The sequence below is a fragment of the Bombus huntii genome, chromosome 14 (genome assembly GCF_024542735.1).
Source record: "Bombus huntii isolate Logan2020A chromosome 14, iyBomHunt1.1, whole genome shotgun sequence".
NCBI classification, from domain to species: Eukaryota; Metazoa; Arthropoda; class Insecta; order Hymenoptera; family Apidae; genus Bombus; species Bombus huntii.
The window spans coordinates 2206606-2227498 of NC_066251.1; the positions used below are offsets into that span (position 1 = coordinate 2206606).

At 34.3% G+C, this 20893-nt stretch overlaps 1 protein-coding gene across 1 annotated transcript in view; it reads right to left on the minus strand.

The window, feature by feature from the left end:
- The window catches only part of LOC126872905 (probable chitinase 10), a 31248-nt gene that overhangs the window by 7811 nt on the left and 2544 nt on the right, over positions 1-20893 (minus strand). The window lies entirely within an intron of this gene.

The window sequence follows — 20893 nt, forward strand, 5'->3', positions numbered from 1 at the left end:
AATTAGCTTCATGTAGCGAACAAGCGTTTGATCGTGGTAAGTTATTGTCGCATTATTATTCAGCAATGTGGACGACTTTCAACGAGTGGAAAATTATTCAGTGGTACATGCACGTGTACCATACGGTGGTACACGTACTTAATAGGAGGGAATTCTTAATGCAGGGAATATTATTCACTGTTATATTTAATGATGCAGAAATTGTTAAACATGCAATAAATAACACACTTTACGAAGTGATAAAAATGGTGCTGTTATTTTGAATAATGCAACTATACAATTTACATGTGATTTTAAAGAGAACTTCGTTGAGAAATACAAAGTTAAAAGTTTGATTAATCTCCGGAAGAATTGAAAACATAACTTTTCATTTCTTTTACGATTAAGCAGTCTCGTTCAATACGTAATACGTATACATAGTTGTTTCGCAGTATTATGCAACTTTTGTCGAATAACTTCACACTGTAAATAGAGACGAATCTTCTATCGCCATAGGATGAATAGTGAATATGTGAAATGAAATGAGAGGTATAGTGAAAATGTATTTCGTTAAAAATTACAAATATTATGAAGGGAATACGGAGAAATAGCTGGCCGTTTGATTTGTGAAATTTTTCTGGCGAATTATTCTTACATTTGGAGAAAGAAATGCGGGCTTACGATGAGATATTAGTCACGACAAACACCATTACAAAAACCAGAGAAAGTTATTTGCGGTTTCCACGATCAATTACCAAGACCTACTGAATCGAAAATTGAGAATCGTAAACTTCCCTATTTAACCGAAATGGGGTATAATAGTCTGCGTGGGAAACGTGAAGCTGTTACATTCAAGAAAGGTTTTATGGAAAGTTTCGTTTCATTATAAACAATCGTAAAATTGTAATATCGTTTATTTGTTTAAACGTTTCCTGGCGCCGTGAACAATTTCTCCTATCGAGTTTCACAAGCCATTAATAATTATGTTATCCAGACACTGAATGTTTTCTGCAATAAGAAGGCTTTATTTTAGAAATTTCATTTATATTTGGCACGAATAAAGAACAACTAAAGAATACCGTTAATACGCTATGTATATCATTTTCTAAAGGAATGGAAACAACTTAAGATATTAATTATCTTTTCAAATTAACATTATCATAATAATAATAATCAAGTACAGTGTTAATAATTAATTTTATAAAATATCCTATTATAATATTCCAAATGTTAAATCTTAAATAAGATCGTCTGAGTAAATCCCAATAAAAATTTCTACAGAATTTATGCTATTTATTAAAAAGTATGTCTGACCTTTCCCATTTCTAAAAAAATCGATCTTTTCTCGTTTCTTCTTATTCTCAGAACAGGACGCCCACTTGTGAATTTATCGTATATTTTATAAATTTTCAATCCCTTACTTAATCAACGTATCGCGATAAAAGAATATTGCGACATACTACGCGCTCTGAAATCTTGTGAAAGCGTTTCCAATTGTAATACTGCATCTAAGTAGAGTTCTGCTTCACAGAGCGTTCCAGAGTTGTTTCGAGATAAGAGAGGAACTGGTAACTGATTAAAAATCCGATTACATTCTCCGGCGAAGAGAACTTTTTCACAATATTTTCACTCTATTGTCATTTGCGTGGCAATTAGCCGAGTCTTTATTAGGTTTGCAATTATTCCACGTTATACATTTTATGTTCATTATTCGCGTAGCTTAGCTAATTAGCACAATGCGCGTAGATTAAAGAACACAACTAGAAACGGATGCTTTCAAAACCACTTTGTATGTACATTTGCAGACAAGTGCTTTTGTTTCCCTCTTATTTCCACTTTATTCCCGATACAAGGATCGTAGACTAGTTCCATTGCGTAGAAAAATTTATATCTATTATTAAAAAACAAATAAATGGTTTTAACATCATATTCTTAACGAATAACCGAATGCCTCGACTTTGTATTTTATAGTAACGGAAATTCCTTTTTCACACGATCCATGTTACTTATGAGGATGACCTGCTACGAAAAAAATTACAGAAAACGAAGCTATCAAGAAAATGTTGCAGTCGGAAGCGGAGCAAAAGAGGCGATAGCCAAAATATTAATTACTCTAAATTACATCGAAATACATAGCGTAACTTCGGCGTGAAATTTTGTGGTATTTCATTTTATTATAAAATCCTTTTTGTAGAATATACGAAGATCTTTGCGAGTGACTCCTTAGTCGCGTACATAAAAATTTGCACAATTATCCATAGTCTAGCAACAACAAAATATTTTCTTCGTCTATGTAACACTTTTGAACAGCGCTGTAACATTAATGCGAATATGTATCTTGTTTAGATCGTAGTAGCGAGTTAATTAGCGAAGAAAAAGAAAAGAAAAGAGAAGAAAAAGGAATCGGTTCGTCAGTGTCGCAGTTGGCTGACCAGCTAAGATCGACCATCCGTGAAAATTTCACTGGCGTTACAGATTTTCGAAAGCCAAGAGCCAACGTCGTATCGCTAACTGTCGCGAGGTAACGTTCGATCGTCGATTCTCCACGATCAGAGAAATCGATTCTCAAGATCGCCTATTAAGGGGAGAACGTAATTATTTCGTCGATTATACAGTTTGCCGATATCGGCCGCAGTACGCGCCATTCTCCCTTTTTCTTTTGTCTTCTTCGCCGCCGCTATTTTCTTCTCTTCCCTCATCGTGTTACATAAATCCTGTTATTTTACGAAATTTCGTAGCTTTATCGTGAAACATATTGAAACACAGCACATATTAAAGATTATCTTAACTCGTAGCCATTATGTCCTTACTTTTTCTTTTTTTAAGAGACTTTATGAACGCACAATATACATAAGCGATTATTATTTATTTTTAACATTTCACTATTTATCAAAGAAATATATCATCTATTACTATTCATCAACGCACATATTTTATTTGAAATTTCAATAAATTCAAGGAAAAAGTGCAATTTCTTTATTCTTTATCTTCTGCTTGCATTCGACTTTTGGCATTTTTATATCTTACTCTTCTCTTCTGTATATATCTTAACCTTTCAACACCTTTCGTTTAATTAATCATTAAAAATAAATTCCATGTTTTAGTACGAACACGAATAATGTTTAAGTGATACGAATATCGCTCGTTGTACGATATTTTGCTCTTATATTTACTCACAGATCGTTAACAACATTTTGTGAGTACAGTTGATACGTGACACCCCGTATATGATGGAAAAGCAAGGCACAAAACATTTCTGTACAATCTAAAGTGAAATCAGAGCGCACATTTTCAGATGCCGAATAAGTTGCCAATAAAGATTCAAAAGTAAATCCATTAAATTTTCGGTTAATCAAATTTTAACAGTAGAAACGACGCGACGCTCAGCCATAATGTAATAAGTGTGTCATATTTCTCGATACTGTTCGAACGTGACCGAGCACAAGTGAAACGACACGGAAATGAGCGAACAGCCCAGCGAATGTAATTAGCGAGGCGGGAAGGAAAGGGACGAGAGCCATAAAAAGCGATTTTTCTCTTCGATCAATTCGTTTGTCGATGCGTGAAAAATTGCGGTAGCCGCGTAAAGCCGCGTTCGTGAAGTCTCATTCTACTGTAGCCTCGCATTCTACAGTAGCGTCTCATTCTACTTACGCCTGAAGAATAAACACTCTTTATTATAGAGTTTATTGTATAGATATTTTTTATTACAAGTTATATTAGATTTTACATTATTAGGAAACGTTATTCTTCCTATAAATTTTACAAATCATTAATTATAATTTTGTGTAAAGAAGAAGATTTGAAATATCGTATTTAATATTTTCTAACAATTTCACATCAAATTTTAGTTATGTCAAAATCAAATGACAAATTCAATTAAGCTCATTTGAACCAATCGAAGTTAATAATTGACACAAAAATTACTGTAAAAATTTTAGTCGATACAAATAATTTGTAATTTCTTCATCAGGATGCCTGTTATTTACTTCGCTTGCAGTATTACTATATTTTACTATATTTTATATGTCTAGTAGTATGTTTACTCGTATTTCAGACAAACAGCCTATTGCAAAGGAGATTATTCATATATCCATCACATATACATTCTATATAAATATTATTTATTATATATAAATTTCTTCTTTTGTTCGTTCTTATTGATCAAGTCACTTGACTTTGAATAAGTCGAAATTTCCAACTAGCAGTTTCATATTAGTGAAATGGTTTCGAGATCCTTGAACTGGATATGGGGCACTTGCTGTCGAACGATTTGACTAATCTAAACGAGCCTTAAGGTTACTATACCTGGAAGTTAGAACCGACCAAAGCTAGTAGTCTAATGGGAAGAAAAAAACGTTTTCTTGTCGGGAGAGAAAAGTAGCATAAAGTACCGTGAGAGACCGCGTTTAACTTTCTTCTTCGCCATATTCCCCATTCTCAGTCGCGTTTACCCTTTTCACCTCCTTTCTCGCTCCCGTTTCGTTTCGTTCCGTTTCATGGAAACGCCGCCAACGATTACCCGCGAAACCGCGATGCGAAAAATAGCTACGTTGTCCAGTTTAACACTGTAATCATATATCTGGATGAATTATAGGCGAAGTTTTGTTTTTCTCCTTCTTTTGTTCGTTATTTCTTTATTTTAACGAAATGACGGATGAAATTTCTAACGAAAAGAGTTATTGAAAATTGTTAAATAATTTTGCCAAGGTTTATCAGAATAATAGAATAAATACTACGTGGAAGTGATCTACGTAAACCGAAGACACGAAGAGATCTCCACGATTTGAAAAACACTGGCGCGTCATATTATTATAAATTCTTCGATTTCGAATAATAAAAATAATTAAAAATTGAAATATCACTTTAATGCAACGTTTAAATTCCGTACGACCACGGGCAATTATTTTATGTAATATTTTAACTATTGTAACTTAGTGGTTCAAATTTTACAGATACAGGAATATAAAAGGATTTATTTAATTATAAAATTCAGTAGAGACACAGAAAATTGTAAGGACGCCACTTAACTTGCATGGTACCGCGTTATGAACAGACTCGATGAAATATTTCTTCCAAGATGAAGAGAGGCAACCTGTATCGTAAACGATCACTTGGATAATGGAATGTCGAGACAAGAACGTGTTCGAATAATAGGGAAATAACCGAATAACGAGATTTCAGATTACAGGCTGTGCTTCATTGAAAGTAAAGTTCTCATCTCTATTAACATTGCTTCCGTGGATTGGTCAGGGAAGCTTCACATTCTATATTTGTGTTCAGAGGACACAGCTTATTGTAATGCCATCGTCAAATTATTACACGGTAAATATAAAGCAATTTGTGAAATTGATGTGATGCTTCGATTGACGTTCGAGCGGTTCTCAACCCATAGAAACGTAAACTAAAACCATCACGTCCAGTTCTTCGCTTGGAATATAGCGTTCACCCCATCGAATCATGTTTGCGCGATATTTCTCAGGTTTTGTAATTTTTATTTATTTAATTTTCAATTAATAGATCGTCTAATATAACGTTTAATAAATAAACGATAGCACAATTTATTCTATAATTTCTTTTTTTTCCTTTAATTCCAATTTAAATATCTTCATAAGTGTTTCTTGTAATTGTGGATGTTCAAGCATATCGAACCAAAATTACGAGTCCACTTTAGTATGGCTATTTCTTCTTGTCTTGGCACATCATTCGCTTCATTAATTAACAAACTGTCGTCGTTGCTACGCTTTTGTAGCCAATATATTCCATCTAAACACGTATCTTCGTAACGAGTAACCTCATAAATGCTTGCCTTGTGCGACACATATTTAATCTAACGAACATGATCATCCAAGCAACTTCGTAGGTTTGTACCTTTACGATCTTCGAATTAATTAAAGTTTTATGAAAGCTCGGCAACGATCATTCCTATTGGACATGGAATCGTTTAGATTGAAACCTAATAGAACGTTCGTCTGAAACGAATGAACTTAATTGCATGACATATTATCTATTAGTTTTCTTCATTTAACTGTTACGAGAGCTCAGCCTAATCTTGAATGTAGCTAATCTTTTCTTTCTCTTCTCTTCTCTTCTCTTCTATTGGCTTGGCAACTAAGTGATTGCGGATTTTGTCAATACTGCCTAATGACAAAATCCGCAATCACTTAGTTGCCAACCTAATAATTACTACGCAGGCGTGCAGCAGGGAGAGATAAATAGAAGTTGATGCATTTATTTAAGAATTTAAATACGATACAAGTTTATGTTTCTATGAACGTAACTAAAGAATTCATGTACATCTTTGCAATTTATTAGGCGTGCATTGTTATTCATAAATGCACGAAGATACAGAGTCGTTGTAATACTCTTAGTGTTTTCAGATAAAGTAAGGTTATTTGGTAAACTTATTCGGACAAAGTAATTTTGAATGGCTTAGGTAAATATAGTAGCCATTTCTGGGGAATTTATTAGGTTGGCAATACCAGCTAGTGACAAAATCCCTAGTGGCAATCACTTATAGAAATTAAATGGATATTTTCTTTCTGTGAGAGTTATTTATTTGTTTTATTACAAACAAGTTGACTCGCCTTTTGTATGTAAGCGAAATGCCAAAATTTAGACAATTAACGTTAATTTAATAATTCTTTAAATATCTAATTCGTTTTGCAGAACGTTGTAGTTTAAAAGAAGAGAACTGTTTTAGTTTAAAAGAAGATACAGAGCCGCCGAAGAAATGCTGCTAGTCTATTGGTTTGCTAACTTTGGCAAATTGTTGATAACACATGGTGTACTCTACATTGTACTTTATTCGAATATATCTGTGCTTAATAAAATTATTTCGTCCAATTAAAATTTATTCAGGCGAAGCATGTTTATCGCTGTATTACTATGGCATTTTTATTCAACAGACCCCTGTCATCCAATAAAAATTTATCCAGATGAAGGATAGTGTTCAGGTGAATTAATTCCATTTTTTGATTCCATTCGGTAAGATACAGATTTACATAAATATTCGTAGTTCGCTGATTTATCGTGGAAATTTTCGAAGACACCTCATGGTGTGCGACATTGTATAATAAGGTCGCTTATTCGTGAAAGCTTTTAACACCACGAAGGTCGATGTTCCCCGTAATTAATGCGACCGGCATACATACGGCAACTTGATCTTGCAACATGTTACAAATGAATCATCATTTCGTGTACATACGGCTCGTCCAACGATTTATATAACGATTTCTGTATCTCGTTTATCAACGTGGTAAATTAATTGTTATACTATATTAAACTGGGAAATGTTGATTTGCGAAATGCTTGTAAACTTTCGTAGAGGCAATTCGAGGTTCGAATAGTGTAAGAAAGAAAGCTGAGGGTTCAATTAGGAAGATGCAACAGCAAAAGATCGTAAATTAATCCTCCTAATTGGCTTTTTTCGAAATCAAAATTCGCGCCATTTGTGCATCACTAGCGCCACGTAGTGGCGAAAAGGTGCAACTAATTTCCATTATCTGTCCTTGTCGCACAGTAGTGCGCTCCTTGTCTACGATCGATGCTGCCATCTATTGAATTTGGTTGGAACTGCGAGAAAGTAACAGGAGCATAGAACGTGCGAGGAGGTATCTCAATTCCTGTTAAACAAGGAGCGCACTACTGTGCGAAAAGGACAGACATACGTGACGTCACAGACAAGGAAAGCTATATTGTGGACAGATGTACTTATCCCTCTAATTTCAGGATTATTCGTTAATTACGCTTTTCCTTGATAAAATTCATGGACTTTCAGGATCGTACGATAAAGGTAAAATCTCTGGCAAGATTCACACATCAATTTCGACCGGAATTTTCCTTTAACTAATTAGTTATCAACGATTATCGTTGTAAGTGTCGCGGCTACCGCGGCACGGGCCTGCGATTTTTCATAAATATCAATCTTTTGCGGCATTAATTCGCTCTGTATGGAATTTTAGAAGCTTCCTTAGATCCTACGCTAAGTTCTTCGTGCGTAAAAGTTCGTAAATTAATCACGCGTGGCGAGAATTATGCGAAAATTCACGGCGTCGCCCCTGGGTGACGAGGGTACGCCGTAGATAATTATTAAAAATTGAATAATTAGGTACAAATTCCGGTCGAAAGCGGTGCCAAAATGTTGTCAGGGATCCCCGTCTATATTCTACGATTCCAAATGAGCGAGAATTTATCCCAGAAACGGAGCAATTAATGAAAATTCAATGAATTAGAAAGAGACGTATGTCTGTCCTTGTCGTACACTAACACGCTCTTTGTCTAACAGAGGCTGAGTTACCTCCTCGCACGTTCTATGATCCTGTTACTTTCTCGTAGTTTAAACCGTTTTCGATAGATGGCAGGTGTGGTCGTAGACAAAGAGCGGACCACTGTGCGACAAGAATAGACATATGTCCCCCTCTAGAGCCAATCGAATACATTATATAGATTGTGGAGTCGTGTGCATGAAAGATAAATACAAAGATGAGAAAGTTCATAAAATACGCATAATATATGAATATATATGCGTGGTATATGAAACATTCAAAGTACTATGCTTTCCATAATTTTTGGTAGGTAAAACAATTTTTCCCCAAGATTCTATCTTTTTAATTACATTTTTCAAAGTACGTGCTTGCATAGAAATCCATATTTGTGAGCCTTGTATTTTCATATTTCTCAGAATTGCATAAAAATTCACTGAATCTAGTAACAACATTGTCATTGGTAAATAACTCGTGAATTCTGCCGCCGGCCAATTAACAACCTTTTTCCGGTGTCTTCCTACTTTCACCGAAATTTGAATTTCGAGCACGATCGACGATTTTTACATGGGACTTTTAAAACAGGCCTGCGAATTTTATTAACCGGTACAATTAACGCTTAACCTGGAATCAGGTGAAAGCAACCAGCGAGCCTTCTATTATTCTTCGGCTCGTTGTAGATCATGCTCGACGCCTTTGGCTCGTTCAACGTTCCCAACCGAGAAGAAATTCTCTCACGTTGATTTATGTAAAATGTAGGAACAAGCATCTGTCCCATATATTTCATCTATTTGCTTCCTTTCTGTCATTTCGTTCTTTCCCCTGCTACTTTCCTATCTTTTCCTTACTGTTACCATTCCTTCCTTCAATTGAATCCATTTCCTGATTCTCAATTAATCGTAACACTAGGAACAAGTCGAATTCCTTTCTTCAAGCGTGTACCTCTCTTGCTATTTCATTTCGAAGCATGTACATTGCAACTTAAGAGTTTGCTATCGATTGCAATTAGCCTGTGGATTCTACAGAGATTTATATTTTTATGAAACTATTACCAATGCCAAATAATATTCGAGCAAAACAAATACCTATTTAAGTAGATTTAAATTTAAATGTAAAACTCACTATAAAATTTAAATCTATTTAAATAGATATTCATTTTACTTAAATATTATCTTGCTTTAATATTAGGTTGGCAACTAAGTGATTGCAGATTTTGTCATTAGGTGGTATTGCATTGGAATTTATTTAAAGGGAGGATACATTAGCTTTTATTAGGTTGGTAACTAAGTGATTGCGGATTTTGTCATTAGGTGGTATTGCAAAATCCGCAATCACGTAGTTGCCAACCTAATGCAAGCTAATGTATCCTCCATCTAAATAAATTCCAATTGGATGAAATAATTACGACGCGTGTACATTGCAACTTAAGAGTTTGCTATCGATTGTAATTAGCCTGTGGATTCGACAGAGATTTATGTTTTTATGAAATTATTACCAATGCAAAATAATATTCAAAGGAAACAAATAGCTACTTAAGTGGGCTTAAATTTAAATATAAAACTCACTATAAAATTTAAACCTATTTAAATGCATATCCATTTTATTTAAATATCATCTTGCTTCAATACATGCTAATATATCCTCCCTCTAAATAAATTCCAATGAGATGAAATAATTGTGCTTAGAATTTACTAATTTATTATTTACTATTTAAATGAAAAATTGTGCTTAGAATTTACTAATTTATTATTTACTATTTAAATGAAAAATTGTACAGTCTCAATCCAAGAACCTAACCTCAACCGAAGAATCACAATGTCGCTTGTTCTGAACCAACGAACTTCGTCTTGGCACAATTTGGCAAAAAATGACAAAGATATCAAGAAAAACGAAAACCCGTACGAAAAATCTCGTACATGTACATTTTTCCCACATCAAGATATTCAAGTTCTCTTCTCAAACGATCAAACGTAACAAACGATCTCAAGCTTTCGAGCGATATTTACGAATGTACATCCGACAAAAGACGAATGTTCATTTTTATTTTTGCTGAAAGCAATGAACTCTTTTAATGGCCTGTGTATGCGTTCTTTTATTCGCTTTCACTTTCCTCGATTGACGAGAGAAGACACGATTAATTTTTTCTTTTGTAAGAAAGCGAAGCCTAGGTAGATCGCGTGTGATCTTTGAGACGAAGGGCATCGAGAGACGTAAAGTTTTGGGCTGTCGTTTTAACTTGATATTAAATCACTTCATACGTGATATAATATTCTGAACGCTGTACACTAATTATATCATATCACACGAGTTTCATAATTGCGAAATATGAAGGAACTCCAGCAGATTTGACATTGACTGCCTTAAGACACGCTTTAACGTCCAAACTTCCTAATTACGTTCCAGTTATAAAACAACTTATACAATTATGTCAGTTACGTAACTGTTTCCATTGTTTCACCTGACGTATTCTAACAAACAAAATAACATGTAATATAAATCGCATAGCGTAATGTATCGAAATATTTGAATATAACAGGTTTCCTATGACCCGCACTTTCTAATGAGCCATCTTTTTTTTATCAAGCCCTACGCTTCATTTTTATAGCGTCAAATTTTTTATACTCGTACGAAAAGAATGAATCAGCCTGTAAGTAACGCGGTCATAGGTTTTCCTTTTGGCGATCAATCAGTGACGAATCTTCACGTACCTTTTTATAATTCACTATCTATTTCTATAAAGTTTCCTTAGGAAATTTTCTATTCCAATTTTTTGAAACTCCGATAGTAACAACTCTCATTGTTTTCAACTTAATTTCTAGAAAAGTCACCTTTCGTATAATACGATGCAATACCACAGAATGATACGAAGTTTAATATACTTAGACCTGATTAGTCGATACTTTCTCTGGCCATTCTAGTTCGTAGTATCTGTGAATCACGTAGCGTAATGTGACAAAGGAAAAACGAAGTATTTTAAAACAGGTGGTCCAACGAGTGTCCTACAGTTCGTTTCAAAGTTTCCTTCGTTCCTATTTCGTGGCGTCCCATCCCGCCTCGTTCCATTTCATACGGTTCCCGCATAATTCATCGTGGCTCGCCTTCCGACGTTCGACAAACACGGTTTTCGAAAAAAGAAGTTCAATCTCCATGCGCCTCGTGGCCTGCCTTTCTTACGTATATAACGATAAAGAAGGCAATGACCGACTTTCGTGGCCTCGCTTCAATACGAGCACTTACGAAGAAAAAGTACGCGCAAGAAACGCGAAATCACGCGCGTATTTCTCGATTCTTCATTTCCAGACCCCCTGTGCCGACCAATTTGTACACGCGAAAGTTCAATCTCTGTTGAGATTATCCGAGTTGCTTGAGATCGAGGCGGTTCAATTCGCCAACTTCACTTCAAGTTCACCCTTCCAGTCAAATCGTTCGACTGTACAGTAGAACTCTACGTATTTGGTCGTCAGGTCAACATAGTTGGTCAACATAGTTGAGTCGATTAGAATTTATAGAATAGGAGCTCACTAATTTTCATCAATAAGAACCCAAACGTTCGGATAAGTAGATTCTGCTAGCAACAGTTCAGTTCATCGGTTATTAACTAAAAGTTCGTTCGAATAAATAGAAATAATAATTTGTGTGACTTCATTGACCCATTAAGAACCGACCAAGCAGTGAAATAATTCGTGTTGATGCGTAGAAAAATATAAGTAAAATAAATCATCATCTTCGGTCAACGTATAACAATTTCTTTGGAATAATAGGGACATCGCACAAGTTCATTATGAATAGGAAAATAGGAAATTTGACAAACTTAGTAGGAAAACGTTTGCCTCTTGCGTCATACGCAACGATCAAATTAATAATAATTTAGTTTTGCAGCTATGCGCAGACCTAACTTGTGTTGAAAGAGTCGTTTGAAGCGATGCGTAACGAAAGAAAATGGGGACGCTTCATAGTGAAAGAGTTGGTGATGTTTTCTCGATATCTAACGTAATCGTAAACCGATATGTTGCTCTATTCTATAAAAAATACGTTTTAATAAACCGACCAGCATTCCTAACGCATATAATCCAAATAAGTTATTACGCTACAAGTTATACAATTAATTTCAGACGAAACATCGATTCGCAAATTTTTCTTCTTGCTCCTGCCGAATCCTGTCTTCGGTTCGTCTCGAATCTTCGACATTGCAATTAATAACAGACCGGTCGTATTGTTTCTAGCATTTACCATTTCTAGATATAGTGGCCGCGTATAATAGCGCGATAATGCCGCGAAAGGTAAATTCACATATAAATACATGCATACAGGCATATACGTAAATACAATGCACACCAAGTCACCGGTGAAACTTACATAAGGTGCAAGTTGCCGGACCTGTTGTCAGGTTGAAGCGAGCGTATTTTAACCTGAAAACTTCGCCGGCTTGCTAGGAGCAAAAACTTCAGATCCGAGCTCCGTTCAGGCTGGTTCATTCGTTGTGATCGCGCGAGTATTTCTTCTGACCGGAGCAACGTACCACCACTTATCGATTCGTATCGTTTTCAAGCCACGCACGTTTGCGGACCGTTTTCACTCGACTTCCGCCGGAGGGGCCCGTTCGGCCACCGCTTATGAAACTTTCAGCAGTTTCCTGCCGCTACGGGAAATCTATCGAATTTCTTCCATTTCCTTTCTTCCTTTTATCTACATCATGACATACCATGCAATACCGATGCCTTGCTTTTATGGCGATGGAGACTTTCGGCCAACTGTTGCTTTGGTTCTCACGCGAGAATTTTTCCATTTTTATACCGTAGACTCTTGTTAAAAAATTCTGAAGATGTCTTCTATTTTTGCTTTCATCACAGTGGCAGATTTTTGACAACTGTTGGTTTGATTCCTCTGCGAAAACCTACTTTTTTACACATAATGTCCGCTCAAAATTCCCGGAGCATCTTTTATTTTTAATGAAATTATACTATTTGATGTAGATTATAAACTTGCAATTTTATACATTTTATCTGATCGGTATTTTATTCGTGGTATTTAATATTATCATCTTTTATTAGTATCCGTCAAACGATACTCTCACTGCATTTAATCTGTTTGGATTAATCACTCGACTAATTACGATTATAGAGTAGAGATTTATATTTTTGTGGGCACGTTTTTCGACTTCGTCTGATATTAACAAACTTGTTAATTTGAAACTCAATGTACAAGCATTTACAGTGAATGGTGAAAAATAGTTAGCGCTTTTAGGCATGCCACTTTACGCACTACTGTGTGGCTCAGATACCATGCTACATTCCTTTCACCAAAGTATGCAACTTTCAATGTCTTCGACTCGTAGAGAATGCATTCGCGAATCTGTATTGGTAGAAAATATTGCTATTGTTTGGTCAGTTGCTTCAGATATATCGTCCATACATATGTAACTAATTATTTGATTAATTATTTGAACCTTGAGACAGAAAACATTATCTGTAACAAATATCTAAAAAAAAAAAAAAAAAAAATAATCAAACTACAGAATTAAAAATTTCTATTATAAAATTTTTAGATGAGGTTTATCAAATTACTTTCGAATTAATTAAGTAGATTAGAATTTAATCGAAATTAGAGGACTTTAAGATAAATTAAAATTAATTAGTCTTAGAGGATAGAAAAACTGTTTGATTTAAGATTAGTGTGGTCCAAATAAACATTTATGAATTTATAGATCGTAATTAAGAGCTAATTTAGAATGGATTCATAAGTGTAATTAATTGTGATCATTCTGGAGAAAACTTTGAAAGTCAAGAATCGCGAAATTTTATATCGAGCTATGTCTACGATATTTTATTCGTACTGTTCATTTTGTATATATTTGAATCCGTAGACACGTTAATTATTTTAGCAATTTACTGTTTGATACGTATGGCATATAAGTTAAAGGTAACAAGTCACGAATGATAAATTTCAAATTTTTAAAAATTCTATGCCAATAGAAATCAATCTGTACGTGACTAAAATTTAGATGTAACACGATATACTCTAGAATTTATGAATGATTTATCTAAATGTTCAGTCAGTTATAAATAGCTTATTAAAAGCAATTCTATGACTTTTTACAGCGGTAAGATCAGATTTGCAAATAGGGTTAATACAATAGTAGATTGTAAAATATTCCCAGAAATTCTGTTCCACGTATCAAACCCTTCTAACGTACACGTCGGCATCTTTGATGCTTGCTTTGATTATTCCTTACATATCATTGACATAATCCCATTCCATTCGATTGTTTTAGTCATAGAGATCTATTTGCATAAAAAGATGAGCGTATTTAGGAATGATATGCGTAATTAGATCAATAATTATAGAATGAATTCAAGTCGATTTATCCGTATTTATTCCATCGTTCTAATATCATTGACTTTTCGCAAAAATGATGTGAAAATGATATCGTACTGTGATAAAAAGGAATTTTTTCAAAATTGCATGAGTGGAAATTTAAAGAATGAATTTTTAGCCACACAAGGTAGACACACAAACGATTCAAGTTTTCACGGCCGGCTGATTTTTACCAGGAATAGAAACTACGCTCGAAATCCTAAGAGATGTAGCGTTTACTTTTTAGAAAACGTCAACTGAGCAAACGTGCGCGTGCATTGCACCGTGCATGCGTGTTTATCGCGCTGGTAGAGGAACAAACACGGCGAGGACGGGATGGTATCGCGTGCTTCGATAGAAATTCCACCGGATTCCAACTGCTTTCTACCGAATTTTTTCCTGGTCACTTTTGCACGCATTTTTCCGCGTACGAACGAATCGCTAGATGAACGCGTTCTTTCTTGTCGATCCAATGTAAAGGCTCAAGAACTTGAGGCGTGTGTGTAGGATAACAGAAATAGGACAACACTCATCGATTGGAAAGATACAACTAGATATTCAGGTCTTGCTGCATCAATATAAACTTAAAAATTTGGAAACGATTTTGTTAAAAAATTGAAGTTATTCTTTATGGTTGGAATGGCGACAATAGCATGATAGTCGAAACTGTCATTTATTTTTGGAAGTATTTTACAAATTTATTGAGCAACTTTTGTGACAACTTTTTTATTTGTTGTGTGTATTTATTATTACTATTAGTTATCTGTATATGTAATTATTGGATTACAATTAGATGTACATGTGTTATATTAGGGTAAATCTTTTGGAAAATTGATAAACAATTTTGACGTTGCAATATATTGTAGAGTTCCTTTATCTATTATTAACCCTGTATCGCGCAATAATTTATTATTCATTTGCAATCATTATAAATTTGAAAGAGATCCAAATTTCTTATGTGTCAAAGGAAACACAAATAGAGACACGGCCCAACCACATATATTACGCTTCTTACAACTACAAATCACATATTAAGCTTCTTACAGCTACAAATCTTTCTTTATGGGGATGACTCACAACGTTTGAATCGCCAATTCAAGCCTCAATGCAGTCTCGCGATTAATAAATCATGCACATTCTTTGACTACTTTCGTTATTTTATCTTTATTAATCTTTGTTAAATAGCATGTTGAACACAGGTATTTTCAACACCAATTTGTATAAATTAACTGTAAAAATTGTGAACGCAGCTGTGTATCAAGAATTATTTGAACGATCGCTTGCCAAAAGCATGGCTAACGTGAAATTCATAAAGAATTTAGTATATCTTACGTGGATTGCATAATCGACTATTTTTTAGACTCGTACGATTCTTCTCGAATGCCTGATTGACCGCAGACCGATAAAAATCGGCCTTCGGTTTCCTTAGCACCGTGTACGCATGTACAGGTAAACTCCGTTTATATCTTACATTACACCGTCTTGCAAATCATAAAACTGTTAATTAGATAACAAACAGATTCAGGAATTATACATCAAATTAGTATTGTTCTTTCACCCAGAATTACACCGTTTAATTTTGGTATTTGAATTGTAAATACAATCTGCGAGACAATCTTAAGAATCATGAATTATGAATTTCTCTTGGCTAGCTTCATCATTTCATCATCATTAATCTCCGTGAATTATCTTTTTTCTTTTCGAATATTAAGATCTTCGTAGAATTGATATTCGTAAACGTCAATATATTAACTAGGATTAACTAAATTGCCAATATTTGGGATTTAATAATTCATATATACACAAAAATCAAAGATTATCGGTAGATTATCTTGTTGATTTTAAATGACGTTGTATGTTTTTAAAAATTATGTATCTATATCTTTAAACCGCTTCATGTATAAATGGAAGAATTTATTAAGCAATTACAGCTGAGAAAAATAAATCAATTAACGTGTAAGTGAAATAATGTACATATACTACTGGCTATAATCGGTTAATTCGAAATTAATAATTCTTAATTCCTTGTTCAAAATGTTTCTTTTTACCTTTTCGAAAGAAGATATCTGATACGCCCACTATTTATTTTATGATCATGATCTATATACAATACAATCATTTAAATTTAGTGATACTATAGGTACATATACTTCAGGCATTCATAATTTTGGTCCAGTACTGAACAGAATACAAAATAAAGTTTATTTAATGTATATTCCAAAGATTATTTGTCATAAATTATTTGTCAATCAACGAATATATTTTATATTCAGGGTATGATTCTTACGTTTCATCATACGTAGAAAACATTATTTGAATGATTATAAGCTGTAGCTAAGGTTGATCAATATTTCAAGATTTTACTCATGTGTGATATTTAAGAAATTATAAAGTGAAGCGGTTACATAAAATTACATTATGTAATGCGATTAGAAATTGCTCCGGTTAAATATCTAATTAGATAACAAAATTATATGATGTAATAAAAAAAAATAAAATGTAAAATAGTCTTGAAACTGCACCCAATTTAACAAAATTCTACAACTGATTAAACTTTATTCAAATATACTAGAATTGATGATTAATTTGCTTCCTACATACATATTTCAATCGTTATGAACTTTCTACTGATCAACTGAAATTTTTTAGGACAGCTATCTATGCTTGATTCTAAATGTTATAATGAAAACGTTGTCACTTAATTAATCAGCGAAAACCTGCAAACGGCGAATTCAGAGAAGCCAAAATTCCTGAGCGTGCTGACCTGTCGCGAACCAGGTTGTCGCAGGTTTCACCAATCGGTGTCATTGGATGTAGAAAGAACATTTCTCTTTTTCTTTACCGTTACGCGACTAGTCACGATTAGCGATTGCCAGGGACGACCATTAATAATTCAGCGCAATACGTTGCATCCGAGGATGACTACGAACGCTCTTTGTGTGGGTTGTTTGCGTCAAATTTTTCGTCTGTACAAAAAACAAAATATATTCCGCAGAATGGAAATGTTTTGAACGATTTGCAAAATAATAAAATTTATCATGCATTAATACCCTGTCTTGTTGCACGTTCTCCAATATTCAACATTCAACGTAATAAACTGAACAGAAATATTGATCTACAGTGGGCTCCTTTAGATGGAAACATAGATACACACTACCAGGTGAATATTCAATATGATAAATAATAAAATTTCAATAATAAAATTTCTTTTGGAACAAAACCTTGTATAACAATCATCTCGTAAATGATGAAGAATAGATATAACTTCAAAACTTCATGCGTATGGTATGTTAACACAGATATAAAATGTCATCAAGTAAAAAAATTCCATAACTAGAAACATTAAAAGAACGAGGAGAAAAAGTGATCAAAATGATTACGCCTAGGGGATTCTAATGTAGCGTTAATGCAATGGAAAGGCAGCAATTTTCTTATTTACATACCCGTTACATCGCCGGCAAATGAAGGGACTCGTTAGCTAAGCATTATGAACAAGCCGAATTTGCATTGCTTCACAATGCAACAAAGCATTCGTGTGAAAACGGGCTGGCAAACGTTATAACAAAAAAAAAAGAAAGAAAAAAAGAAAAGAAAAGAACACGAGCGAGAGAGAAACGAAACGTTGGCAATTCAATTCTTTCGAAGGAGGATACCGTGTCAGTTTCCTTCTCTTCGTTTCGTAGACTTCGTAAATCAAGATCGAGAGTTCACTCAGCCGATCGACGTTTTCACCATAGTCCGGTGATTAATATCGCGTCTAGTCCGCACGTTTTAACGTCGAATTAAACCGCGCACGATCGTCGTTACAGGTGTTCACGAGCCATCTTCTTCGTGATTGCAAAAGGTTTTCGCCTCCTATACAAGAAAATGAAGTTTATGATCCGTGCTAGGTAAATGTCAATGAAAGAGAAACAGTTTGAAATAGTGAGTCGAAGGTGAAATCACCACAGTGGGATCGAAATGATGGACAAAAACACAACAGGTGTCTTCTTTGATTATCGTTTAATTTATAAACTTTCTTTTGTGAATATATTATAAGTATTGGATTGAACGGAAAGTTTTTGCATATTTTGTGGGATTAGCACCCGTGATTTTAGAAATACATTACGAGCAGAAAACAAGCGGTTGAGTGCATGTGAATTTTATAATTCAGGAAAGATATCGAAGAACCAAATTGTAAATATTCATTCGACGTAGCACCATATCGTAGCGATTTGCTAAATTTAGAAACAGGTATTTCAGTCTTAAAAATCAAGAACCATCTAAAATGTTACGATGATATCGAAGTCAAAGATCAACGACTGTATGAGATTTAGCAGAGAATTTGTAAGGAATGATGGCATATTACTTATTAAAGAGACAATCAGGTGTATTACGTATTTCATACGTATTTCCTGGTTAATCCAATACAATGAAAATTCTATATTTCATGAAAATAATACGTATTAAGTTCCTTTAACGATATCTGTCAACGAACATTATACGTAGAACTGTCATAACATTAATATTAATAAAATCAACTACTCGGAATTATAAATATCTTTTTACATCATATGAAAGTGAACGTGGAGACAAATTCAACCATGTTCGATACAGTATACGTATAATAGTCTGCAAGGTGAAAAAGAAACATTCTTTTATTACACTAACATCTTTATCTAACATCGATTTTCATAATTAAAATCATAATACGGAATCGCAGACTGGAACTGTCTATTTAGATGTATACATACGTCTTATCTGTTGACAAATATAATCAATATGCCTACACAGTTATCTTCGTAACATGATAATTTTGAAAAAACGTTTGTTAACCATTAAGAACACCTCTTCGTGACACAAATCTCTATTTCTACCTGTCTTCTCGATCGTGTGCCGTACTTTTTGACGCCCACCTTTCTCGAATCGCGATAGTCAGTTACGCGGTCCCGTTCCTTTCGATCTCGCTTCGAATTTGTTCGATTATCAAAGTGCAGAATCGACACACGAGGTCGTCGCTCGACGAAAGTGAGAGGGCTCGAGTAACCCGGAAGGACAAAAACGAGTTCTTGATACTTGTTACGACGAAGGTCCACGGGAATCGCGTAGGCAGACAACTGTCACTGTTCCGCCGATTTACGAGATACATCCAGATATCGGTGAACTTTCCTTCTTCATTCACATTTCTGCCAGCTTCATTAACCTTGGCGCAAAACAATCCACGCGAAATGCTCTGCAAAACCTTGGCGATTATTCCGGAATAATTAAATTGTCCTTTTGCCTTTTTTGGATTATTCGCCTAGTCGAAAACGGCAATAAGTCTTGTGGTGTTTTTATGACATCGTTTAAATGGTAATTTCCGAAATATTAATCAGATAAGGAAAATTCTCCTTAATACGCGAATAAAAAATTGAACAGGATTCCATGTAACTTTTGTTTTATAGCAACCTAAATATTTTAATTGATTTTAATTAAGTGTGATTAAATATTTTATAGATTGCTTTATTCCGGACATAAAATGCTATATATAGCCAAAAGGTTATATATTTATGCATTTTATAAGTTTTTCGCTTTCTGTTTTATCACTGTATTATTGTAATTTAACATTGCACTATTATACCGTCATCACCATATAGTCACTAAGTTTGCTCTTTTACTTCTAATTAATAAACTGAAACTTCGCCTAATATAAAACTTGGTAAAAGCAAAGTTTGTCAAAATTTACGACCGGCAAACTCTTTTACTATTTTTCACACTGTACGCATATATAATCAAAATCACACGACATTACACGCAATTACACACATATAATCAATATTATATTATCCTATTATTTAAGTAGAATAAATAGAACCATTAATAGTTATTCTCTGTGCTTGAATATGAGAGTTGCGCGTACTTTCAAACGATCCATATGTATCATGATATCAAACACTTGCTAGAAATCTTCAAACAGAGATCACTAGATTAAATGTCCAAAAAATCATTCTGCCACAGTTTGGTCCGGTCATTGATGCAAGAAGAAGGACAAGAGAAAGAAAAATGAATAACACAACTGCGTCGAGATCTCGATGTCTGTTTTAATCCTTTCCGAATCGATCTCTTTTCAGACCGGTTCCACGGTGGTCTTGCATGAATCCGCGCATGATGTAATATCGTTCGAATGAAAAATAAAACGAGTTTGAAAACGGAGCCGATTCGATCAGAGAAAAAGGATGGAGGAAAAGATTTTGCAAAAACATGAGCAATTTTTTCAGAAATCGCCTGCGAAACACCGTGAGCCTAATAGCCAATCTCGATTCTTTTATTACTGATAA